We start from the raw sequence: 25,631 nt of genomic DNA, 5'->3' as shown, positions 1-25,631 counted from the left end.
CCCCACCTCTGCTCAGCCATGTAGGTACCATAACCCTGACCCCCCGCCCAGCCCCACCTCTGCTCAGCCATGTAGGTACCATAACCTCTGACCCTCCGCCCAGCCCCACCTCTGCTCAGCCATGTAGGTACCATAACCTCTGACCCTGACCCCCCCGCCCAGCCCCACCTCTGCTCAGCCATGTAGGTACCATAACCCTGACCCCCCGCCCAGCCCCACCTCTGCTCAGCCATGTAGGTACCATAACCCTGACCCCCCGCCCAGCCCCACCTCTGCTCAGCCATGTAGGTACCATAACCTCTGACCCTCCGCCCAGCCCCACCTCTGCACAGCTATGTAGGTACCATAACCTCTGACCCCCGCCCAGCCCCACCTCTGCTCAGCTATGTAGGTACCATAACCTCTGACCCTGACCCCCCGCCCAGCCCCACCTCTGCTCAGCTATGTAGGTACCATAACCTCTGACCCCCGCCCAGCCCCACCTCTGCTCAGCTATGTAGGTACCATAACCTCTAACCTCTGACCCTGACCCCCGCCCAGCCCCAGCTCTGCTCAGCTATGTAGGTACCATAACCTCTAACCCTGACCCCCCGCCCAGCCCCACCTCTGCTCAGCTATGTAGGTACTATAACCTCTAACCCTGACCCCCCGCCCAGCCCCACCTCTGCTCAGCTATGTAGGTACCATAACCTCTAACCTCTGACCCTGACCCCCGCCCAGCCCCACCTCTGCTCAGCTATGTTGGTACCATAACCTCTAACCCTGACCCCCCGCCCAGCCCCACCTCTGCTCAGCTATGTAGGTACCATAACCTCTAACCCTGACCCTGACCCCCCGCCCAGCCCCACCTCTGCTCAGCTATGTAGGTACCATAACCTCTAACCTCTAACCCTGACCCCCCGCCCAGCCCCACCTCTGCTCAGCTATGTTGGTACCATAACCTCTAACCCTGACCCCCGCCCAGCCCCACCTCTGCTCAGCTATGTAGGTACCATAACCTCTAACCCTGACCCCCCGCCCAGCCCCACCTCTGCTCAGCTATGTAGGTACCATAACCTCTAACCCTGACCCCCCGCCCAGCCCCACCTCTGCTCAGCTATGTAGGTACCATAACCTCTAACCCTGACCCCCCGCCCAGCCCCACCTCTGCTCAGCTATGTAGGTACCATAACCTCTAACCCTGACCCCCCGCCCAGCCCCACCTCTGCTCAGCTATGTAGGTACCATAACCTCTAACCCTGACCCCCGCCCAGCCCCACCTCTGCTCAGCTATGTAGGTACCATAACCTCTAACCTCTGACCCTGACCCCCCGCCCAGTCCCACCTCTGCACAGCTATGTAGGTACCATAACCTCTAACCCTGACCCCCCCGCCCAGCCCCACCTCTGCTCAGCTATGTAGGTACCATAACCTCTAACCTCTGACCCTGACCCCCCGCCCAGTCCCACCTCTGCACAGCTATGTAGGTACCATAACCTCTAACCCTGACCCCCGCCCAGTCCCACCTCTGCTCAGCTATGTAGGTACCATAACCTCTAACCCTGACCCCCGCCCAGCCCCACCTCTGCTCAGCTATGTAGGTACCATAACCTCTAACCCTGACCCCCCGCCCAGCCCCACCTCTGCTCAGCTATGTAGGTACCATAACCTCTAACCCTGACCCCCCGCCCAGCCCCACCTCTGCTCAGCTATGTAGGTACCATAACCTCTAACCTCTGACCCTGACCCCCCGCCCAGTCCCACCTCTGCACAGCTATGTAGGTACACACACGCGACACAGAGACACAACAGTGGGAGTTGTCTCTCCTCGTGTCGTTAGTAGTAATAACGTTGGAGAGAAGTGGTCGTTAGTAGTAATAACGTCAGAGAGAAGTGGTCGTTAGTAGTAATAACGTCAGAGAGAAGTGGTCGTTAGTAGTAATAACGTCAGAGAGAAGTGGTCGTTAGTAGTAATAACGTCAGAGAGAAGTGGTCGTTAGTAGTAATAACGTCAGAGAGAAGTGGTCGTTAGTAGTAATAACGTCAGAGAGAAGTGGTCGTTAGTAGTAATAACGTCAGAGAGAAGTGGTCGTTAGTAGTAATAACGTCAGAGAGAAGTGGTCGTTAGTAGTAATAACGTCAGAGAGAAGTGGTCGTTAGTAGTAATAACGTCAGAGAGAAGTGGTCGTTAGTAGTAATAACGTCAGAGAGAAGTGGTCGTTAGTAGTAATAACGTCAGAGAGAAGTGGTCGTTAGTAGTAATAACGTCAGAGAGAGAAGTGGTCGTTAGTAGTAATAACGTCAGAGAGAAGTGGTCGTTAGTAGTAATAACGTCAGAGAGAAGTGGTCGTTAGTAGTAATAACGTCAGAGAGAAGTGGTCGTTAGTAGTAATAACGTCAGAGAGAAGTGGTCGTTAGTAGTAATAACGTCAGAGAGAAGTGGTCGTTAGTAGTAATAACGTCAGAGAGAAGTGGTCGTTAGTAGTAATAACGTCAGAGAGAAGTGGTCGTTAGTAGTAATAACGTCAGAGAGAAGTGGTCGTTAGTAGTAATAACGTCAGAGAGAAGTGGTCGTTAGTAGTAATAACGTCAGAGAGAAGTGGTCGTTAGTAGTAATAACGTCAGAGAGAAGTGGTCGTTAGTAGTAATAACGTCAGAGAGAAGTGGTCGTTAGTAGTAATAACGTCAGAGAGAAGTGGTCGTTAGTAGTAATAACGTCAGAGAGAAGTGGTCGTTAGTAGTAATAACGTCAGAGAGAAGTGGTCGTTAGTAGTAATAACGTCAGAGAGAAGTGGTCGTTAGTAGTAATAACGTCAGAGAGAAGTGGTCGTTAGTAGTAATAACGTCAGAGAGAAGTGGTCGTTAGTAGTAATAACGTCAGAGAGAAGTGGTCGTTAGTAGTAATAACGTCAGAGAGAAGTGGTCGTTAGTAGTAATAACGTCAGAGAGAAGTGGTCGTTAGTAGTAATAACGTCAGAGAGAAGTGGTCGTTAGTAGTAATAACGTCAGAGAGAAGTGGTCGTTAGTAGTAATAACGTCGGAGAGAAGTGGTCGTTAGTAGTAATAACGTCGGAGAGAAGTGGTCGTTAGTAGTAATAACGTCGGAGAGAAGTGGTCGTTAGTAGTAATAACGTCAGAGAGAAGTGGTCGTTAGTAGTAATAACGTCAGAGAGAAGTGGTCGTTAGTAGTAATAACGTCAGAGAGAAGTGGTCGTTAGTAGTAATAACGTCAGAGAGAAGTGGTCGTTAGTAGTAATAACGTCGGAGAGAAGTGGTCGTTAGTAGTAATAACGTCGGAGAGAAGTGGTCGTTAGTAGTAATAACGTCAGAGAGAAGTGGTCGTTAGTAGTAATAACGTCAGAGAGAAGTGGTCGTTAGTAGTAATAACGTCAGAGAGAAGTGGTCGTTAGTAGTAATAACGTCAGAGAGAAGTGGTCGTTAGTAGTAATAACGTCAGAGAGAAGTGGTCGTTAGTAGTAATAACGTCAGAGAGAAGTGGTCGTTAGTAGTAATAACGTCAGAGAGAAGTGGTCGTTAGTAGTAATAACGTCAGAGAGAAGTGGTCGTTAGTAGTAATAACGTCGGAGAGAAGTGGTCGTTAGTAGTAATAACGTCAGAGAGAAGTGGTCGTTAGTAGTAATAACGTCAGAGAGAAGTGGTCGTTAGTAGTAATAACGTCAGAGAGAAGTGGTCGTTAGTAGTAATAACGTCAGAGAGAAGTGGTCGTTAGTAGTAATAACGTCAGAGAGAAGTGGTCGTTAGTAGTAATAACGTCAGAGAGAAGTGGTCGTTAGTAGTAATAACGTCAGAGAGAAGTGGTCGTTAGTAGTAATAACGTCAGAGAGAAGTGGTCGTTAGTAGTAATAACGTCAGAGAGAAGTGGTCGTTAGTAGTAATAACGTCAGAGAGAAGTGGTCGTTAGTAGTAATAACGTCAGAGAGAAGTGGTCGTTAGTAGTAATAACGTCAGAGAGAAGTGGTCGTTAGTAGTAATAACGTCAGAGAGAAGTGGTCGTTAGTAGTAATAACGTCAGAGAGAAGTGGTCGTTAGTAGTAATAACGTTATTACTACTCTGGTTTTAGTCTGGTTTTAGTCTGGTTTTAGTCTGGTTTTACTCTGGTTTTAGTCTGGTTTTAGTCTGGTTTTACTCTGGTTTTTAGTCTGGTTTTAGTCTGGTTTTTAGTCTGGTTTTAGTCTGGTTTTAGTCTGGTATTAGTCTGGTATTAGTCTGGTTTTATTCTGGTTTTAGTCAGGTTTTAGTCTGGTTTTAGTCTGGTATTAGTCTGGTATTAGTCTGGTTTTAGTCTGGTTTTAGTCTGGTATTAGTCTGGTATTAGTCTGGTATTACTCTGGTTTTAGTCTGGTATTAGTCTGGTTTTAGTCTGGTATTAGTCTGGTTTTACTCTGGTTTTAGTCTGGTTTTACTCTGGTTTTACTCTGGTTTTAGTCTGGTTTTACTCTGGTTTTAGTCTGGTTTTACTCTGGTATTAGACGGGTTTTACTCTGGTTTTACTCTGGTTTTACTCTGGTTTTAGTCTGGTTTTACTCTGGTTTTAGTCTGGTTTTTAGTCTGGTTTTAGTCTGGTTTTAGTCTGGTTTTAGTCTGGTATTAGTCTGGTTTTAGTCAGGTTTTAGTCTGGTTTTAGTCTGGTATTAGTCTGGTATTAGTCTGGTTTTAGTCTGGTTTTAGTCTGGTATTAGTCTGGTATTAGTCTGGTTTTAGTCTGGTTTTAGTCTGGTTTTAGTCTGGTATTAGTCTGGTTTTAGTCAGGTTTTAGTCTGGTTTTAGTCTGGTATTAGTCTGGTTTTAGTCTGGTATTAGTCTGGTTTTAGTCTGGTATTAGTCTGGTTTTTAGTCTGGTATTAGACTGGTTTTACTCTGGTTTTACTCTGGTTTTACTCTGGTTTTAGTCTGGTTTTACTCTGGTTTTAGTCTGGTTTTACTCTGGTATTAGAGGGGTTTTACTCTGGTTTTACTCTGGTTTTACTCTGGTTTTAGTCTGGTTTTACTTTGGTTTTAGTCTGGTTTTACTCTGGTTTTACTCTGGTTTTAGTCTGGTTTTACTCTGGTTTTACTCTGGTTTTACTCTGGTTTTAGTCTGGTTTTAGTCTGGTTTTACTCTGGTTTTAGTCTGGTTTTAGTCTGGTTTTACTCTGGTTTTTAGTCTGGTTTTAGTCTGGTTTTTAGTCTGGTTTTAGTCTGGTTTTAGTCTGGTTTTGTCTGGTTTTAGTCTGGTATTAGTCTGGTATTAGTCTGGTTTTATTCTGGTTTTAGTCAGGTTTTAGTCTGGTTTTAGTCTGGTATTAGTCTGGTATTAGTCTGGTTTTAGTCTGGTTTTAGTCTGGTATTAGTCTGGTATTAGTCTGGTATTACTCTGGTTTTAGTCTGGTATTAGTCTGGTTTTAGTCTGGTATTAGTCTGGTTTTACTCTGGTTTTAGTCTGGTTTTACTCTGGTTTTACTCTGGTTTTACTCTGGTTTTAGTCTGGTTTTAGTCTGGTTTTACTCTGGTTTTACTCTGGTTTTAGTCTGGTTTTAGTCTGGTTTTACTCTGTTATTAGTCTGGTATTAGTCTGGTTTTACTCTGGTTTTAGTCTGGTATTAGTCTGGTATTAGTCTGGTTTTAGTCTGGTATTAGTCTGGTATTAGTCTGGTTTTAGTCTGGTTTTAGTCTGGTATTAGTCTGGTATTAGTCTGGTATTAGTCTGGTTTTACTCTGGTTTTAGTCTGGTATTAGTCTGGTATTAGTCTGGTTTTAGTCTGGTATTAGTCTGGTATTAGTCTGGTTTTACTCTGGTTTTAGTCTGGTTTTACTCTGGTTTTAGTCTTGTATTAGTCTGGTTTTAGTCTGGTTTTAGTCTGGTTTTAGTCTGGTATTAGTCTGGTTTTAGTCTGGTTTTACTCTGGTTTTAGTCTGGTATTAGTCTGGTATTAGTCTGGTTTTAGTCTGGTATTAGTCTGGTATTAGTCTGGTTTTACTCTGGTTTTAGTCTGGTTTTAGTCTGGTTTTACTCTGGTATTAGTCTGGTTTTAGTCTGGTATTAGTCTGGTTTTAGTCTGGTTTTAGTCTGGTATTAGTCTGGTATTAGTCTGGTTTTACTCTGGTTTTAGTCTGGTTTTAGTCTGGTTTTACTCTGGTTTTAGTCTGGTTTTAGTCTGGTATTAGACTGGTTTTACTCTGGTTTTACTCTGGTTTTAGTCTGGTTTTAGTCTGGTTTTACTCTGGTTTTACTCTGGTTTTACTCTGGTTTTAGTCTGGTTTTACTCTGGTTTTAGTCTGGTTTTACTCTGGTTTTAGTCTGGTTTTAGTCTGGTTTTACTCTGGTTTTACTCTGGTTTTAGTCTGGTTTTTAGTCTGGTTTTACTCTGGTTTTACTCTGGTTTTAGTCTGGTTTTTAGTCTGGTTTTACTCTGGTTTTACTCTGGTTTTACTCTGGTTTTAGTCTGGTTTTACTCTGGTTTTAGTCTGGTTTTTAGTCTGGTTTTAGTCTGGTTTTTAGTCTGGTTTTAGTCTGGTTTTACTCTGGTTTTAGTCTGGTTTTAGTCTGGTTTTAGTCTGGTATTAGTCTGGTTTTAGTCTGGTTTTAGTCTGGTATTAGTCTGGTATTAGTCTGGTTTTAGTCTGGTTTTAGTCTGGTATTAGTCTGGTATTAGTCTGGTTTTAGTCTGGTTTTAGTCTGGTTTTAGTCTGGTATTAGTCTGGTATTAGTCTGGTTTTACTCTGGTTTTAGTCTGGTATTAGTCTGGTATTAGTCTGGTTTTAGTCTGGTATTAGTCTGGTATTAGTCTGGTTTTAGTCTGGTTTTAGTCTGGTTTTAGTCTGGTATTAGTCTGGTATTAGTCTGGTTTTAGTCTGGTTTTAGTCTGGTATTAGTCTGGTATTAGTCTGGTTTTACTCTGGTTTTAGTCTGGTATTTGTCTGGTTTTAGTCTGGTATTAGTCTGGTATTAGTCTGGTTTTACTCTGGTTTTAGTCTGGTTTTTAGTCTGGTTTTAGTCTGGTTTTAGTCTGGTTTTAGTCTGGTTTTAGTCAGGTTTTAGTCTGGTTTTAGTCTGGTATTAGTCTGATATTAGTCTGGTTTTAGTCTGGTTTTAGTCTGGTATTAGTCTGGTATTAGTCTGGTTTTAGTCTGGTTTTAGTCTGGTTTTAGTCTGGTATTAGTCTGGTATTAGTCTGGTTTTAGTCTGGTTTTAGTCTGGTATTAGTCTGGTATTAGTCTGGTTTTACTCTGGTTTTAGTCTGGTATTAGTCTGGTTTTAGTCTGGTATTATTCTGGTTTTACTCTGGTTTTACTCTGGTTTTACTCTGGTTTTAGTCTGGTTTTACTCTGGTTTTAGTCTGGTTTTACTCTGGTTTTAGTCTGGTTTTAGTCTGGTATTAGTCTGGTTTTACTCTGGTTTTAGTCTGGTTTTACTCTGGTTTTAGTCTGGTTTTACTCTGGTTTTAGTCTGGTTCTACTCTGGTTTTAGTCTGGTTTTACTCTGGTTTTAGTCTGGTTTTACTCTGGTTTTACTCTGGTTTTAGTCTGGTTTTTAGTCTGGTTTTACTCTTGTTTTACTCTGGTTTTAGTCTGGTTTTTAGTCTGGTTTTACTCTGGTTTTACTCTGGTTTTAGTCTGGTTTTGCTCTGGTTTTAGTCTGGTTTTACTCTGGTTTTACTCTGGTTTTAGTCTGGTTTTTAGTCTGGTTTTAGTCTGGTTTTAGTCTGGTTTTTAGTCTGGTTTTAGTCTGGTTTTAGTCTGGTTTTTAGTCTGGTTTTACTCTGGTTTTACTCTGGTTTTAGTCTGGTTTTAGTCTGGTATTAGTCTGGTTTTAGTCTGGTATTAGTCTGGTTTTAGTCTGGTATTAGTCTGGTTTTAGTCTGGTATTAGTCTGGTTTTAGTCTGGTTTTAGTCTGGTTTTAGTCTGGTATTAGTCTGGTATTAGTCTGGTTTTAGTCTGGTTTTAGTCTGGTATTAGTCTGGTATTAGTCTGGTATTAGTCTGGTTTTACTCTGGTTTTAGTCTGGTATTAGTCTGGTTTTAGTCTGGTATTAGTCTGGTATTAGTCTGGTTTTACTCTGGTTTTAGTCTGGTTTTACTCTGGTTTTAGTCTGGTATTAGTCTGGTATTAGTCTGGTTTTAGTCTGGTATTAGTCTGGTTTTACCCTGGTTTTAGTCTGGTATTAGTCTGGTTTTAGTCTGGTATTAGTCTGGTATTAGTCTGGTTTTAGTCTGGTATTAGTCTGGTATTAGTCTGGTTTTATTCTGGTTTTAGTCTGGTTTTAGTCTGGTTTTACTCTGGTTTTAGTCTGGTTTTACTCTGGTTTTAGTCTGGTTTTACTCTGGTTTTTGTCTGGTTTTACTCTGGTTTTAGTCTGGTTTTTAGTCTGGTTTTACTCTGGTTTTACTCTGGTTTTAGTCTGGTTTTTAGTCTGGTTTTACTCTGGTTTTACTCTGGTTTTACTCTGGTTTTAGTCTGGTTTTACTCTGGTTTTAGTCTGGTTTTTAGTCTGGTTTTAGTCTGGTTTTACTCTGGTTTTAGTCTGGTTTTAGTCTGGTATTAGTCTGGTTTTAGTCTGGTTTTAGTCTGGTATTAGTCTGGTATTAGTCTGGTTTTAGTCTGGTTTTAGTCTGGTATTAGTCTGGTATTAGTCTGGTTTTAGTCTGGTTTTACTCTGGTTTTAGTCTGGTTTTAGTCTGGTTTTACTCTGGTTTTAGTCTGGTTTTAGTCTGGTATTAGTCTGGTATTAGTCTGGTTTTACTCTGGTTTTAGTCTGGTATTAGTCTGGTATTAGTCTGGTTTTAGTCTGGTATTAGTCTGGTATTAGTCTGGTTTTAGTCTGGTTTTAGTCTGGTTTTAGTCTGGTATTAGTCTGGTATTAGTCTGGTTTTAGTCTGGTTTTAGTCTGGTATTAGTCTGGTATTAGTCTGGTTTTACTCTGGTTTTAGTCTGGTATTTGTCTGGTTTTAGTCTGGTATTAGTCTGGTATTAGTCTGGTTTTACTCTGGTTTTAGTCTGGTTTTAGTCTGGTTTTAGTCTGGTTTTAGTCTGGTTTTAGTCAGGTTTTAGTCTGGTTTTAGTCTGGTATTAGTCTGATATTAGTCTGGTTTTAGTCTGGTTTTAGTCTGGTATTAGTCTGGTATTAGTCTGGTTTTAGTCTGGTTTTAGTCTGGTTTTAGTCTGGTATTAGTCTGGTTTTAGTCAGGTTTTAGTCTGGTTTTAGTCTGGTATTAGTCTGGTATTAGTCTGGTTTTAGTCTGGTTTTAGTCTGGTATTAGTCTGGTTTTACTCTGGTTTTAGTCTGGTATTAGTCTGGTTTTAGTCTGGTATTATTCTGGTTTTACTCTGGTTTTACTCTGGTTTTACTCTGGTTTTAATCTGGTTTTACTCTGGTTTTAGTCTGGTTCTACTCTGGTTTTAGTCTGGTTTTAGTCTGGTATTAGTCTGGTTTTACTCTGGTTTTAGTCTGGTTTTAGTCTGGTATTATTCTGGTTTTACTCTGGTTTTACTCTGGTTTTACTCTGGTTTTAATCTGGTTTTACTCTGGTTTTAGTCTGGTTTTAGTTTGGTTTTAGTCTGGTTTTAGTCTGGTTTTACTCTGGTTTTAGTCTGGTTTTAGTCTGGTTTTAGTCTGGTTTTACTCTGGTTTTTAGTCTGGTTTTAGTCTGGTTTTAGTCTGGTTTTAGTCTGGTTTTACTCTGGTTTTTAGTCTGGTTTTAGTCTGGTTTTAGTCTGGTTTTAGTCTGGTTTTACTCTGGTTTTAGTCTGGTTTTAGTCTGGTTCTGTAATGGTCGTCGTAGTGGATGGACCAAGGTGCAGCTCATTTTAATTTTATTAGAACACTTATAAACTAAACAAGAAAAACGAACGGACGACAAACAGTCTTGCAGGCAACACACACACACACACACACACACACACACACACACACACACACACACACACACACACACAGACACACACAGACACACACACACACACACACACACACACAGACACACACAGACACACACACACACACACACACACACACACACACACACACACACACACACACACACACACACACACAGCTATGAAGAAGAAAAAAAATACAAAAAAATAATAAAAAATAATAATTAATAATAAATAAATAAATAAAAACAACCTCCCACAAATCCCTTGACAAACACATTCCTAATTATAGGACCTTCAATCAGAGGCAACAATTGAAGGCCCCAACCCCAATTACCTAAACATAGAAATAGAAATGACTAGACCGAACATAGAAATACACTAACATAGAACAATGACAAAAACCCCGGAATACATAAACCAAACACCCCTCTACATAGACACACACGCCGAACCACATAAACCAAATACCCCCCTGCCACATCCTGACCAAACTACAATAACAAATAACCCCTATTACTGGTCAGGACGTGGCAGGTTTTAGTCTGGTATGTGGCTTGGCCCAGCCACAAGAAACAGGAAGTTTCCTAGAGGAGTGGAGATTAGGTCAGGAGGTTACCAGGGTTACCGTTACCAGGGTTACCGTTAGGGCTGCACCAAATCAAATGTTATTGGTCACATAACACATGGTTAGCAGGTGTTAATGCGAGTGTAGCGAAATGCTTGTGCTTCTAGTTCTGACAGTGCGGTAATATATAACTAGTAATCTAACAATTCCCCAACAACTACCTCATACACACAAATCTAAGTAAATGAATGGAATAAGAATATATAAATATATGGATGAGCAATGTCAGAGCAGCATAGACTAAGATACAGTAGAATAGGATAGAATACAGTATATACATATGAGATGAGTAATACATAGACTAAGATACAGTAGAATAGAATACAGTAGATACATATGAGATGAGGAATACATAGACTAAGATACAGTAGACTAGAATACAGTAGATACATATGAGATGAGTAATACAAGATATGTAAACCTTATTAAAGCTGGACAAATAATGTAATTGCCTTTTTATGTTTTTGACAAAATATTGCGATTTTTACTTGCGATTTAGATCAAAACACTTGGAAACTGTTAGAATCAGAATGCTAATTTTGTTTCCATTGTTGGCGACAACTAATGACAAGGACTGGTACACCTGGAAGTTGTTGTGACAGGGTAGGAACCAAAGTGTTGGTCAGAGTTTTCCCAGGGGACCCTTATTACATTTGAATGTTACATTCATGGCGTTTAAAAAAAAACATCGCAGCCTCTTGTGATATGGATATATGCTCATGTCAATATTGCAATTTACAACTACCGTTCTCCTCTATCTCATTGTTCTGATTAGGTCCTGTCTGTCTCCGTATTTCTAACCAGGAGAGGAGAGAGTGTTGTTTTGGTTAGCATGGGGCTGCATATTGTTCTGGTGATGAGACACTATATGGCCAAAAGTATATGGACACCCTTTCAAATTAGTGGATTCGGCTATTTCAGCCACACTTGTTGCTGACAGGTGTATGAAATCGAACACACAGCCATGCCATCTCCATAGACAAACATAGGCAGTAGAAGGGCCCGTACTGAAGAGCTCAGTGACTTAGTCAAATTTCTGCCCTGCTAGAGCTGCCCCGGTCAACTGTAAGTGCTGTTATTGTGAAGTGGAAACGTCTAGGAGCAACAACGGTTCAGCTGGTAAGTGGTAGGCCACACAAGCTCACAGAACAGGACCCGCCGAAGCGCATAAAATTTGTCTGTCCTCGGTTTGCAACACTCACTACTGAGTTCCAAACTGCATCTGGAAGTAACATCAGCACAATAACTGTTTGTATGGAGCTTCATGAAATGGGTTTTCATGGTTGAGCAGCCGCACACAAGCCTAAGATCACCATGCGCAATGCCAAGCGTCGGCTGGAGTGGTGTAAAACTCGTCGCCATTGGACTCTGGAGCAGTGGAAACACGTTCTCTGGAGTGATGAATTACGCTTCACCATCTGGCAGTGCGACGGGCGAATCTGGGTTTGGCGGATACCTGCCCCAATGCAACTGGAAGTTTGGTGGAGGGGGAGTAATGGTCTGGGGCTGTTTTTCATGGTTCGGGCCCCTTAGTTCCAGTGAAGGGAAATCTTAACGCTACAGCATACAATAACATTCTAGACGATTCTGTACTTCCAACTTTGTCGCAACAGTTTGGGGAAGGACCGTTTCTGTTTCAGCATGACAATGCCCCCGTTCACTAAGCAAGGTCCATACAGAAATGGTTTGTCGAGATTGGTGTGGAAGAACTTCACTGGCCTGCACAGAGTCCTGATCTCATCCCCATCGAACACCTTTGGGATGAATTGGAACGCCGACTGCGAGCCAGGCCCTAATCGCCCAACATCAGCGCCCGACCTCACTAATGCTGCTTGTGGCTGAATGGAAGCAATTCCCCGCAGCAATGTTCCAACATCTAGTGGAAAGCCTTCCCAGAAGAGTGGAGGCTGTTATAGCAGCAAAGGGGGGGACCAACTCCATATTAATGACTTCCCAGAAGAGTGGAGGCTGTTATAGCAGCAAAGGGGGGGACCAACTCCATATTAATGACTTCCCAGAAGAGTGGAGGCTGTTATAGCAGCAAAGGGGGGGACCAACTCCATATTAATGACTTCCCAGAAGAGTGGAGGCTGTTATAGCCTCTTTCTTCAAGTGAGTCACAAAAACCATGACGCTCTATGATGAAACTGTCTCTCATGAGGACCTCCACAGGAAAGGAAGACCCAGAGTTTCCTCTGCTGTAGAGGATAAGTTCATTAGAGTTACCAGCCTCATGAGGACCGCCACAGGAAAGGAAGACCCAGAGTTACCTCTGCTGCAGAGGATAAATTCATTACAGTTACCAGCTTCAGAAATCGGCAATGAACTGCACCTCAGATTGCAGCCCAAATAAATGCTTCAGAGAGTTCAAGTAACAGACACATCTCAACATCAACTGTCCAGAGGAGACTGTGTGAATCAGGCCTTCATGGTCGAATTGCTGCAAAGAAACCAGTACTAAAGGACACCAATAAGAAGAAGAGACTTGCTTGGGCCAAGAAACACGAGCAATGGACATTAGACCAGTGGAAATCTGTCCTTTGGTCTGATGAGTCCAGATTTGAGATTTTTGGTTCCAACCGCTGTGTCTTTGTTCCCACCATGAAGCATGGAGGAGGAGGTGTGGAGGTGTGGGGGTGCTTTGCTGGTGACACTGTCAGTGATTTGTTAAGAATTCAATGCACACTTAACCAACATGGCTACCACAGCATTCTGCAGCGATACGCCATCCAATCTGGTATCTGCTTAGTGGGACTATCATTTGTTTTTCAACAGGAAAATTACTCAAAACGCACCTCCAGGCTGTGTAAGGGTTATTTGACCAAGAAGGAGAGTGATCGAGTGCTGCATCAGATGACCTGGCCACGTATATAAATACATACATTTACACATACATATAAATACAAACATATATGTCAAGATGGAGCAGAAAGAGGATGGCCGTCGTTTTACATGCTCCTAACCAACTGTGCTATTTTGTTAGTTTTTGTGCGTTTTTGTGTAACTTATTTTTTTTACTTATTTTGTACATAATGTTGCTGCTACCATTTCTTATGACCGAAAATAACTTCTGGACATCAGAACTGCGGTTATTCACTGTGGACTGGAAGAAGCTTTTTCCTTTAACGAGTCCGACGGGAAAGATATACCGCTTTCCCGGGAACAGACCCAAATTCCCATCATTTCGTGAAGAAAAGAGGCTGCAGATCTTCTGAGAATCCGTAACTCCAACTGCCATCACTTCTACTTGCTAACGTGCAATCATTGGAAAATAAAATGTCTGACCTACGTTTACGATTAGCCTACCAAAGGGACATTAAAAACTGTAATATCTTATGTTTCGTGACTGAACGACGATACGGATAATATAGAGCTGGAGGGATTTTCCGTTCACCGGCAGAACAGAGAAGCTACTTCTGGTAAGACGAGGGGTGGGGGAGTGTGTCTTTTTGTCAATAACAGCTGGTGCGCGATGTCTAATATTAAAGAAGTCTTGAGGTATAGCTCGCCTGAGGTAGAGTACCTCATGATAAGCTGTAGACCACACTATCTACCAAGAGAGTTCTCATCTATATTATTCGTAGCTGTTTATTAACCACCACAGAACGAAGCTGGCACTAAGACCGCTCTCAACCAACTCTATAAGGCCGTAAAGCAAAGAAGAAAATGCTCACCCAGAAGCGGCGCTCCTAGTGGCCGGGGACTTTAATGCAGGCAAACTTAAATCAGTTTCACCACATTTCTACCAGCATGTCACATGTGCAACCAGAGGGACAAAAAACTCTAGACCACCTTTACTCCACACACAGAGACGCGTACAAAGCTCTCCCTCGTCCTCCATTTGGCAAATCTGACCATAATTCTATCCTCCTGATTCCTGCTTACAAGCAAAAACTAAAGCAGGAAGTACCAGTGACTCGCTCAATACGGAAGTGGTCAGATGACGCAGATGCTACGCTACAGGACTGTTTTGCTGCACAGACTGGAATATGTTCCGGGATTCATCCAATGGCATTGAGGAATACACCACCTCAGTCACTGGCTTCATCAATAAGTGCATTGACGACGTCGTCCCCAACAGTGACCGTACGTACATATCCCAACCAGAAGCCATGGATTACAGGCAACATCCGCACTGAGCTAAAGGCTAGAGCTGCCGCTTTCAAGGAGCGGGACACAAATCCAGACGCTTATAAGAAATCCCGCTACGCCCTCAGACGAACCATCAAACAGGCAAAGCATCAATACAGGACTAAGATTGAATCCTACTACACCGGCTCTGACGCTCGTCGGATGTGGAAGTGCTTGAAAACTATTACGGACTACAAAGGGAAACCCAGCCGCGAGCTGCCCAGTGACGCGAGCCTACGAGATGAGCTAAATGCCTTTGTAGTACTTGTTACTAGTGTTACACAGTACAGGAACATTAGCTAACATGTCTGATGTTGTTCGCTCCTCACTACTGTGTCTGACTGTCTGCTGTGAGTCATATCAAAGCTAGTCCGCTCGGTTCCTATGGAGACTGCAGTCATCCCTCTCCTCTCTCTCCATCCCTCTCCTCTCTCTCCATCCCTCTCCTCTCCTCTCTCTCCATCCCTCTCTCCTCTCTCTCCATCCCTCTCCTCTCTCTCCATCCCTCTCCTCTCTCTCCATCCCTCTCCTCTCCTCTCTCTCCATCCCTCTCCTCTCTCTCCATCCCTCTCCTCTCCTCTCTCTCCATCCCTCTCCTCTCTCTCCATCCCTCTCCTCTCCTCTCTCTCCATCCCGCTCCTCTCTCTCCATCCCTCTCCTCTCCTCTCTCTCCATCCCTCTCCTCTCCTCTCCTCTCCTCTCCTCTCCTCTCCTCTCCTCTCCTCTCCTCTCCTCTCCTCTCCTCTCCTCTCCTCTCCTGTCCTCTTCTCTCTCGCTCATCCCTCTCCTCTCTCTCCATCCCTCGCCTCTCTCTCCATCCCTCTCCTCTCTCTCCATCCCTCTCTTCTCTCTCTCTCTCTCTCCTCTCCTCTCCTCTCCTCTCCTCTCCTCTCCTCTCCTCTCCTCTCCTCTCCTCTCCTCTCCTCTCCTCTCCTCTCCTCTCCTCTCCTCTCCTCTCCTGTCCTCTTCTCTCTCGCTCATCCCTCTCCTCTCTCTCCATCCCTCGCCTCTCTCTCCATCCCTCTCCTCTCTCTCCATCCCTCTCCTCTCTCTCCATCCCTCTCTTCTCTCTCCATCCCTCTCTTCTCTCTCTCCATCCCTCTCTCCTCTCCTCTCCTCTCCTCTCCTCTCCTCTCCTCTCCTCTCCTCTCCTCTCCTCTCCTCTCCTCTCCTCTCCTCTCGCTCATCCCTCTCCTCCTCTCCTCCTCTCTCTCTCTCACTCAGTCACAGGCACACACAACACAGTGCTCTCCTGAAAAGGCCGTGGCCACTTCCTGTCTCCCAGGTCCATAGACGGTTTCTGTTCAGTGGACAGTTAGGGCTGGTACTTACACTCTCTGACTCAGCTAGTCTCAGATAGTCGTTTAGCTATAGCAGCAGAGTAGATGAGTAGAGAAGAGAGAGACAGACATTGAAAGGAGATATTTAAAATAGAGAGTGAGATTGAAAGATATTGTAAAGTGTTGGAGATGGATAGAGAGTGGAGGGAGATGGATAGAGAGTGGAGGGAGATGGAGGGAGATGGATAGAGAGTGGAGGGAGATGGAGGGAGATGGATAGAGAGTAGAGGGAGATGGAGGGAGATGGAGGGAGATGGATAGAGAGTGGAGGGAGATGAGGGAGATGGATAGAGAGTGGAGGGAGATGGGTAGAGAGTGGAGGGAGATGGAGGGAGATGAATAGAGAGTGGAGGGAGATGGATAGAGAGTGGAGGGAGATGGATAGAGAGTGGAGGGAGATGGATAGAGAGTGGAGGGAGATGGAGGGAGATGGAGGGAGATGGATAGAGAGAGGAGGGAGATGGAGGGAGATGGATAGAGAGTAGAGGGAGATGGATAGAGAGGAGGGAGATGGATAGAGAGGAGGGAGATGGATAGAGAGTGGAGGGAGATGGAGGGAGATGGATAGAGAGTGGAGGGAGATGGATAGAGAGTGGAGGGAGATGGATAGAGAGGAGAGAGATGGATAGAGAGTGGAGGGAGATGGATAGAGAGTAGAGGGAGATGGAGGGAGATGGAGGGAGATGGATAGAGAGTGGAGGGAGATGAGGGAGATGGATAGAGAGTGGAGGGAGATGGGTAGAGAGTGGAGGGAGATGGAGGGAGATGAATAGAGAGTGGAGGGAGATGGATAGAGAGTGGAGGGAGATGGATAGAGAGTGGAGGGAGATGGATAGAGAGTGGAGGGAGATGGAGGGAGATGGAGGGAGATGGATAGAGAGAGGAGGGAGATGGAGGGAGATGGATAGAGAGTAGAGGGAGATGGATAGAGAGTAGAGGGAGATGGATAGAGAGTGGAGGGAGATGGAGGGAGATGGAGGGAGATGGATAGAGAGTGGAGGGAGATGGATAGAGAGTGGAGGGAGATGGATAGAGAATGGAGGGAGATAGATAGAGAGTAGAGGGAGATGGAGGGAGATGGAGGGAGATGGATAGAGAGTGGAGGGAGGGAGATGGAGGGAGATGGATAGAGAGTGGAGGGAGATGAGGGAGATGGATAGAGAGTGGAGGGAGATGGGTAGAGAGTGGAGGGAGATGGAGGGAGATGAATAGAGAGTGGAGGGAGATGGATAGAGAGTGGAGGGAGATGGATAGAGAGTGGAGGGAGATGGATAGAGAGAGGAGGGAGATGGAGGGAGATGGATAGAGAGTAGAGGGAGATGGATAGAGAGGAGAGGGAGATGGATAGAGAGTGGAGGGAGATGGAGGGAGATGGAGGGAGATGGATAGAGAGTGGAGGTAGATGGATAGAGAGTGGAGGGAGATGGATAGAGAATGGAGGGAGATAGATAGAGAGTGGAGGGAGATGGATGGAGAGTGGAGGGAGATGGAGGGAGATGGATAGAGAGAGGAGGGAGATGGAGGGAGATGGATAGAGAGTAGAGGGAGATGGATAGAGAGTAGAGGGAGATGGATAGAGAGTGGAGGGAGATGGAGGGAGATGGATAGAGAGTAGAGGGAGATGGATAGAGAGTGGAGGGAGATGGAGGGAGATGGATAGAGAGTGGAGGGAGATGGATAGAGAGTGGAGGGAGATGGATAGAGAGTGGAGGGAGATGGATAGAGAGGAGGGAGATGGATAGAGAGTGGAGGGAGATGGAGGGAGATGGATAGAGAGTAGAGGGAGATGGATAGAGAGTGGAGGGAGATGGAGGGAGATGGATAGAGAGTGGAGGGAGATGGATAGAGAGGAGGGAGATGGATAGAGAGTGGAGGGAGATGGATAGAGAGTAGAGGGAGATGGATAGAGAGTGGAGGGACATGGATAGAGAGTGGAGGGAGATGGATAGAGAGTGGAGGGAGATGGAGGGAGATGGATAGAGAGTAGAGGGGAGTAATACAGAAGAATGAGGAAGGAAGGAAGGAAAGAGTGTATAATGGATGAGGTGATGAAATGGAGCGGAAGCAGGGAAGGGGGAGGGAGGCAGGGAAGGGGGAGGGAAGGAAGGGAACGAAGGGGGGAGGCAGGGAAGGGGGGAGGGAAGGAAGGGGGAGGGAGGGAAGGAGGGGTGGAGGGAAGGAAGGGGGAGCACAGCAGACACCCAGAATGCCCCTGGCTCCAGAACATGTCAACAGTAACAGGGCTGTAGCGGAGATGGGGAGCCAGGGAAGGGGGGAGGGAAGGAAGGGGGAGGGAAGGAAGGGAAGGAAGGGGGGAGGGAGGCAGGGAAAGGGGAAGGGAAGGAAGGGGGGAGGGAAGGAAGGGGGAGGGAGGCAGGGAAGGCGGAGGGAGGGAAGGGGGAGGGAAGGAAGGGGGAGGGAGGCAGGGAAGGGGGAGGCAGGGAAGGGGGGAGGGAGGCAGGGAAGGGGGAGGGAAGGAAGGGGGAGGGAGGCAGGGAAGGGGGAGGCAAGGAAGGGGGAGGGAGGCAGGGAAGGGGGGAGGGAAGGAAGGGGGGGAGGGAGGAGGGAAAGGGGAGGCAGGGAAGGGGGGAGGGAAGGAAGGGGGGAGGGAGGAGGGAAAGGGGAGACAGGGAAGGGGGGGGAAGGAAGGGGGGAGGGAGGCAGGGAAGGGGGAGGGAGGGAAGGGGGGAGGGAGGCAGGGAAAGGGGAGGGAGGGAAGGGGGAAGGAAGGAAGGGGGGAGCCAGATCAGTTACTACTGTAGAGGCCTCTCTCCCTGCCTGCCTTAATTAGATCTGATAGGTGGACTGACGCACTGCTGAAGCTCAAACCACATATTTATTGATCCAAAGTTTTAAAAAATTTAACCTTTACCCTATCGTTATGGACCCTAACCCAGGTAGCCTAGTGGTTAGAGGGGTACCCAGGTAGCCTAGTGGTTAGAGGGGTACCCAGGTAGCCTAGTGGTTAGAGAGTCAGGTAGCCTAGTGGTTAGAGGGGCAGGTAGCCTAGTGGTTAGAGGGGCAGGTAGCCTAGTGGTTAGAGGAGGCAGGTAGCCTAGTGGTTAGAGGGGCAGGTAGCCTAGTGGTTAGAGGGGCAGGTAGCCTAGTGGTTAGAGGAGGCAGGTAGCCTAGTGGTTAGAAGGGCAGGTAGCCTAGTGGTTAGAGCGGCAGGTAGCCTAGTGGTTAGAAGGGCAGGAAGCCTAGTAGTTAGAGGGGCAGGTAGCCTAGTGGTTAGAGAGGCAGGTAGCCTAGTGGTTAGAGGAGGCAGCTAGCCTAGTGGTTAGAGAGGCAGGTAGCCTAGTGGTTAAAGGGACAGGTAGCCTAGTGGCTAGAGGGGGCAGGTAGCCTAGTGGTTAGAGAGGCAGGTAGCCTAGTGGTTAGAGGAGGCAGGTAGCCTAGTGGCTACAGGAGGCAGGTAGCCTAGTGGTTAGAGGGGCAGGGAGCCTAGTGGTTAGAGGAGGCAGGTAGCCTAGTGGGTAGAGGGGCAGGTAGCCTAGTGGTTAGAGGAGGCAGGTAGCCTAGTGGTTAGAGGAGGCAGGTAGCCTAGTGGTTAGATGAGGCAGGTAGCCTAGTGGTTAGAGGGGCAGGTAGCCTAGTGGTTAGAGGGGCAGGTAGCCTAGTGGTTAGAGTAGGCAGGTAGCCTAGTGGTTAGAGGAGGCAGGTAGCCTAGTGGTTAGAGAGGCATGTAGCCTAGTGGTTAGAGGGGCAGGTAGCCTAGTGGTTAGTGGGGCAGGTAGCCTAGTGGTTAGAGGGGCAGGTAGCCTAGTGGTTAGAGAGGCAGGTAGCCTAGTGGTTAGAGGGGCAGGTAGCCTAGTGGTTAGTGGGGCAGGTAGCCTAGTGGTTAGAGGAGGTAGGTAGCCTAGTGGTTAGAGGGGCAGGTAGCCTAGTGGATAGAGAGGCAGGTAGCCTAGTGGTTAGAGGGGCAGGTAGCCTAGTGGTTAGAGGAGGCAGGTAGCCTAGTGGTTAGAGAGGCAGGTAGCCTAGTGGTTAAAGGGACAGGTAGCCTAGTGGCTAGAGGGGGCAGGTAGCCTAGTGGTTAGAGAGGCAGGTAGCCTAGTGGTTAGAGGAGGCAGGTAGCCTAGTGGGTAGAGGGGCAGGTAGCCTAGTGGGTAGAGGGGCAGGGAGCCTAGTGGTTAGAGGAGGCAGGTAGCCTAGTGGTTAGAGGAGGCAGGTAGCCTAGTGGTTAGAGGAGGCAGGTAGCCTAGTGGTTAGAGGAGGCAGGAAGCCTAGTGGTTAGAGGAGGCAGGTAGCCTAGTGGTTAGAGGGGGAGGTAGCCTAGTGGTTAGAGGAGGCAGGTAGCCTAGTGGTTAGAGGGGCAGGTAGCCTAGTGGTTAGAGGAGGCAGGTAGCCTAGTGGTTAGAGGAGGCAGGTAGCCTAGTGGTTAGAGGAGGCAGGTAGACTAGTGGTTAGAGGAGGCAGGTAGCCTAGTGGTTAGAGGGGCAGGTAGCCTAGTGGTTAGAGAGGCAGGTAGCCTAGTGGTTAGAGGAGGCAGGTAGCCTAGTGTTTAGAGAGGCAGGTAGCCTAGTGGTTAGAGGGGCAGGTAGCCTAGTGGTTAGAGGGGCAGGTAGTCTAGTGGTTAGAGAGGAAGGTAGCCTAGTGGTTAGAAGGGCAGGTAGCCTAGTGGTTAGAGCGGCAGGTAGCCTAGTGGTTAGAGGGGCAGGTAGCCTAGTGGTTAGAGGGGCAGGTAGCCTAGTGGTTAGAGAGGCAGGTAGCCTAGTGGTTAGAGAGGCAGGTAGCCTAGTGGTTAGAAGGGCAGGTAGCCTAGTGGTTAGAGCGGCAGGTAGCCTAGTGGTTAGAAGGGCAGGAAGCCTAGTAGTTAGAGGGGCAGATAGCCTAGTGGTTAGAGAGGCAGGTAGCCTAGTGGTTAGAGGAGGCAGCTAGCCTAGTGGTTAGAGAGGCAGGTAGCCTAGTGGTTAAAGGGACAGGTAGCCTAGTGGCTAGAGGGGGCAGGTAGCCTAGTGGTTAGAGAGGCAGGTAGCCTAGTGGTTAGAGGAGGCAGGTAGCCTAGTGGGTAGAGGGGCAGGTAGCCTAGTGGTTAGAGGAGGCAGGTAGCCTAGTGGCTAGAGGAGGCAGGTAGCCTAGTGGTTAGAGGGGCAGGGAGCCTAGTGGTTAGAGGGGGAGGTAGCCTAGTGGCTAGAGGGGGCAGGTAGCCTAGTGGTTAGAGAGGCAGGTAGCCTAGTGGTTAGAGGAGGCAGGTAGCCTAGTGGCTAGAGGGGGCAGGTAGCCTAGTGGTTAGAGAGGCACGTAGCCTAGTGGTTAGAGGAGGCAGGTAGCCTAGTGGGTAGAGGGGCAGGTAGCCTAGTGGTTAGAGGAGGCAGGTAGCCTAGTGGTTAGAGGAGGCAGGTAGCCTAGTGGTTAGAGGAGGCAGGTAGCCTAGTGTTTAGAGGGGGAGGTAGCCTAGTGGTTAGAGGAGGCAGGTAGCCTAGTGGTTAGAGGGGCAGGTAGCCTAGTGGTTAGAGGAGGCAGGTAGCCTAGTGGTTAGAGGAGGCAGGTAGCCTAGTAGTTAGAGGAGGCAGGTAGCCTAGTGGTTAGAGGAGGCAGGTAGCCTAGTGGTTAGAGGGGCAGGTAGCCTAGTAGTTAGAGGGGTACCCAGGTAGCCTAGTGGTTAGAGGGGCAGGTAGCCTAGTGGTTAGAGGAGGCAGGTAGTCTAGTGGTTAGAGGAGGCAGGTAGCCTAGTTGTTAGAGAGGAAGGTAGCCTAGTGGTTAGAGGGGCAGGTAGCCTAGTGGTTAGAGGGGCAGGTAGCCTAGTGGTTAGAGAGGCAGGTAGCCTAGTGGTTAGAGAGGCAGGTAGCCTAGTGGTTAGAGGGGCAGGTAGCCTAGTGGTTAAAGGGACAGGTAGCCTAGTGGCTAGAGGAGGCAGGTAGCCTACTGGTTAGAAGGGCAGGTAGCCTAGTGGTTAGAGCGGCAGGTAGCCTAGTGGTTAGAAGGGCAGGAAGCCTAGTGTTTAGAGCGGCAGGTAGCCTAGTGGTTAGAGAGGCAGGTAGCCTAGTGGTTAGAGGAGGCAGCTGGCCTAGTGGTTAGAGAGGCAGGTAGCCTAGTGGTTAAAGGGACAGGTAGCCTAGTGGCTAGAGAGGGCAGGTAGCCTAGTGGTTAGAGAGGCAGGTAGCCTAGTGGTTAGAGGAGGCAGGTAGCCTAGTGGGTAGAGGGGCAGGTAGCCTAGTGGTTAGAGGAGGCAGGTAGCCTAGTGGTTAGAGGAGGCAGGTAGCCTAGTGGTTAGAGGAGGCAGGTAGCCTAGTGGTTAGAGGGGGAGGTAGCCTAGTGGTTAGAGGAGGCAGGTAGCCTAGTGGTTAGAGGGGCAGGTAGCCTAGTGGTTAGAGGAGGCAGGTAGCCTAGTGGTTAGAGGAGGCAGGTAGCCTAGTGGTTAGAGGAGGCAGGTAGACTAGTGGTTAGAGGAGGCAGGTAGCCTAGTGGTTAGAGGGGCAGGTAGCCTAGTGGTTAGAGAGGCAGGTAGCCTAGTGGTTAGAGGAGGCAGGTAGCCTAGTGTTTAGAGATGCAGGTAGCCTAGTGGTTAGAGGGGCAGGTAGCCTAGTGGTTAGAGGGGTACCCAGGTAGCCTAGTTGTTAGAGGGGCAGGTAGCCTAGTGGTTAGAGGAGGCAGGTAGTCTAGTGGTTAGAGGAGGCAGGTAGCCTAGTTGTTAGATATGAAGGTAGCCTAGTGGTTAGAGGAGGCAGGTAGCCTAGTGGTTATAGGGGCAGGTAGCCTAGTGGTTAGAGAGGCAGGTAGCCTAGTGGTTAGAGAGGCAGGTAGCCTAGTGGTAAGAGGGGCAGGTAGCCTAGTGGTTAGAGGAGGCAGTTAGCCTACTGGTTAGAAGGGCAGGTTGCCTAGTGGTTAGAGCGGCAGTTAGCCTAGTGGTTAGAAGGGCAGGAAGCCTAGTGGTTAGAGCGGCAGGTAGCCTAGTGGTTAGAGGGGCAGGTAGCCTAGTGGTTAGAGAGGCAGGTAGCCTAGTGGTTAGAGGAGGCAGCTAGCCTAGTGGTTAGAGAGGCAGGTAGCCTAGTGGTTAAAGGGACAGGTAGCCTAGTGGCTAGAGGGGGCAGGTAGCCTAGTGGTTAGAGAGGCAGGTAGCCTAGTGGTTAGAGGAGGCAGGTAGCCTAGTGGGTAGAGGGGCAGGTAGCCTAGTGGTTAGAGGAGGCAGGTAGCCTAGTGGTTAGAGGAGGCAGGTAGCCTAGTGGTTAGAGGAGGCAGGTAGCCTAGTGGTTAGAGGGGGAGGCAGGTAGTCTAGTGGTTAGAGGAGGCAGGTAGCCTAGTGGTTAGAGAGGAGGCAGGTAGCCTAGTGGTTAGAGGAGGCAGGTAGCCTAGTGGTTAGAGAGGAGGCAGGTAGCCTAGTGGTTAGAGGGGCAGGTAGCCTAGTGGTTAGAGGAGGCAGGTAGCCTAGTGGTTAGAGGAGGCAGGTAGCCTAGTGGTTAGAGGAGGCAGGTAGCCTAGTGGTTAGAGGAGGCAGGTAGCCTAGTGGTTAGAGGGGCAGGTAGCCTAGTGGTTAGAGTAGGCAGGTAGCCTAGTGGTTAGAGGAGGCAGGTAGCCTAGTGGTTAGAGGGGCAGGTAGCCTAGTGGTTAGAGAGGCATGTAGCCTAGTGGTTAGAGGGGCAGGTTGCCTAGTGGTTAGAGGGGCAGGGAGCCTAGTGGTTAGAGGAGGCAGGTAGCCTAGTGGTTAGAGGGGCAGGTAGCCTAGTGGTTAGAGGAGGCAGGTAGCCTAGTGGTTAGAGGAGGCAGGTAGCCTAGTGGTTAGAGGGGCAGGTAGCCTAGTGGTTAGAGGAGGCAGGTAGCCTAGTGGTTAGAGAGGCAGGTAGCCTAGTGGTTAGAGGGGCAGGTAGCCTAGTGGTTAGAGGGGCAGGTAGCCTAGTGGTTAGAGAGGCAGGTAGCCTAGTGGTTAGAGAGGCAGGTAGCCTAGTGGTTAGAGGGGCAGGTAGCCTAGTGGTTAGTGGGGCAGGTAGCCTAGTGGTTAGAGGAGGCAGGTAGCCTAGTGGTTAGAGAGGCAGGTAGCCTAGTGGTTAGAGGGGCAGGTAGCCTAGTGGTTAGAGTAGGCAGGTAGCCTAGTGGTTAGAGGAGGCAGGTAGCCTAGTGGTTAGAGGGGCAGGTAGCCTAGTGGTTAGAGTAGGCAGGTAGCCTAGTGGTTAGAGGAGGCAGGTAGCCTAGTGGTTAGAGGGGCAGGTAGCCTAGTGGTTAGAGAGGCATGTAGCCTAGTGGTTAGAGGGGCAGGTTGCCTAGTGGTTAGAGGGGCAGGGAGCCTAGTGGTTAGAGGAGGCAGGTAGCCTAGTGGTTAGAGGGGCAGGTAGCCTAGTGGTTAGAGGAGGCAGGTAGCCTAGTGGTTAGAGGAGGCAGGTAGCCTAGTGGTTAGAGGGGCAGGTAGCCTAGTGGTTAGAGGAGGCAGGTAGCCTAGTGGTTAGAGAGGCAGGTAGCCTAGTGGTTAGAGGGGCAGGTAGCCTAGTGGTTAGAGGGGCAGGTAGCCTAGTGGTTAGAGAGGCAGGTAGCCTAGTGGTTAGAGAGGCAGGTAGCCTAGTGGTTAGAGGGGCAGGTAGCCTAGTGGTTAGTTGGGCAGGTAGCCTAGTGGTTAGAGGAGGCAGGTAGCCTAGTGGTTAGAGAGGCAGGTAGCCTAGTGGTTAGAGGAGGCAGGTAGCCTAGTGTTTAGAGAGGCAGGTAGCCTAGTGGTTAGAGGGGCAGGTAGCGTAGTGGTTAGAGGAGGCAGGTAGCCTAGTGGTTAGAGGGGTACCCAGGTAGCCTAGTGGTTAGAGGGGCAGGTAGCCTAGTGGTTAGAGGAGGCAGGTAGTCTAGTGGTTAGAGGAGGCAGGTAGCCTAGTGGTTAGAGGAGGCAGGTAGCCTAGTGGTTAGAGGGGGAGGTAGCCTAGTGGTTAGAGGAGGCAGGTAGCCTAGTGGTTAGAGGAGGCAGGTAGCCTAGTGGTTAGAGGGGTACCCAGGTAGCCTAGTGGTTAGAGGGGCAGGTAGCCTAGTGGTTAGAGGAGGCAGGTAGTCTAGTGGTTAGAGGAGGCAGGTAGCCTAGTGGTTAGAGGAGGCAGGTAGCCTAGTGGTTAGAGGGGGAGGTAGCCTAGTGGTTAGAGGAGGCAGGTAGTCTAGTGGTTAGAGGAGGCAGGTAGCCTAGTTGTTAGAGAGGAAGGTAGCCTAGTGGTTAGAGGAGGCAGGTAGCCTAGTGGTTAGAGAGGCAGGTAGCCTAGTGGTTAGAGGGGCAGGTAGCCTAGTGGTTAGAGAGGCAGGTAGCCTAGTGGTTAGAGGGGCAGGTAGCCTACTGGTTAGAGGGGCAGGTAGCCTAGTGGTTAGAGGGGCAGGTAGCCTAGTGGTTAGAGGGGCAGGTAGCCTAGTGGTTAGAGAGGCAGGTAGCCTAGTGGTTAGAGGGGCAGGTAGCCTAGTGGTTAGAGGGGCAGGTAGCCTACTGGTTAGAGGGGCAGGTAGCCTAGTGGTTAGAGGGGCAGGTAGCCTAGTGGTTAGAGGGGCAGGTAGCCTAGTGGTTAGAGAGGCAGGTAGCCTAGTGGTTAGAGGAGGCAGGTAGCCTAGTGGTTAGAGAGGCAGGTAGCCTAGTGGTTAGAGGGGCAGGTAGCCTAGTGGTTAGAGGATGCAGGTAGCCTACTGGTTAGAAGGGCAGGTAGCCTAGTGGTTAGAGCGGCAGGTAGCCTAGTGGTTAGAAGGGCAGGAAGCCTAGTGGTTAGAGCGGCAGGTAGCCTAGTGGTTAGA

General features: G+C 48.1%; 1 protein-coding gene across 1 annotated transcript in view; it reads left to right on the top strand.

Moving 5' to 3' along the window:
• Positions 1–25,631, top strand: part of LOC106592342 (bone morphogenetic protein receptor type-2) — a 121,475-nt gene that overhangs the window by 9,510 nt on the left and 86,334 nt on the right. The gene's annotated exons all lie outside the window — the stretch shown is intronic.

The sequence above is a fragment of the Salmo salar genome, chromosome ssa25 (genome assembly GCF_905237065.1).
Source record: "Salmo salar chromosome ssa25, Ssal_v3.1, whole genome shotgun sequence".
Classification (NCBI taxonomy): domain Eukaryota; kingdom Metazoa; phylum Chordata; class Actinopteri; order Salmoniformes; family Salmonidae; genus Salmo; species Salmo salar.
This window is presented reverse-complemented; position numbering and strand designations above follow the sequence as displayed.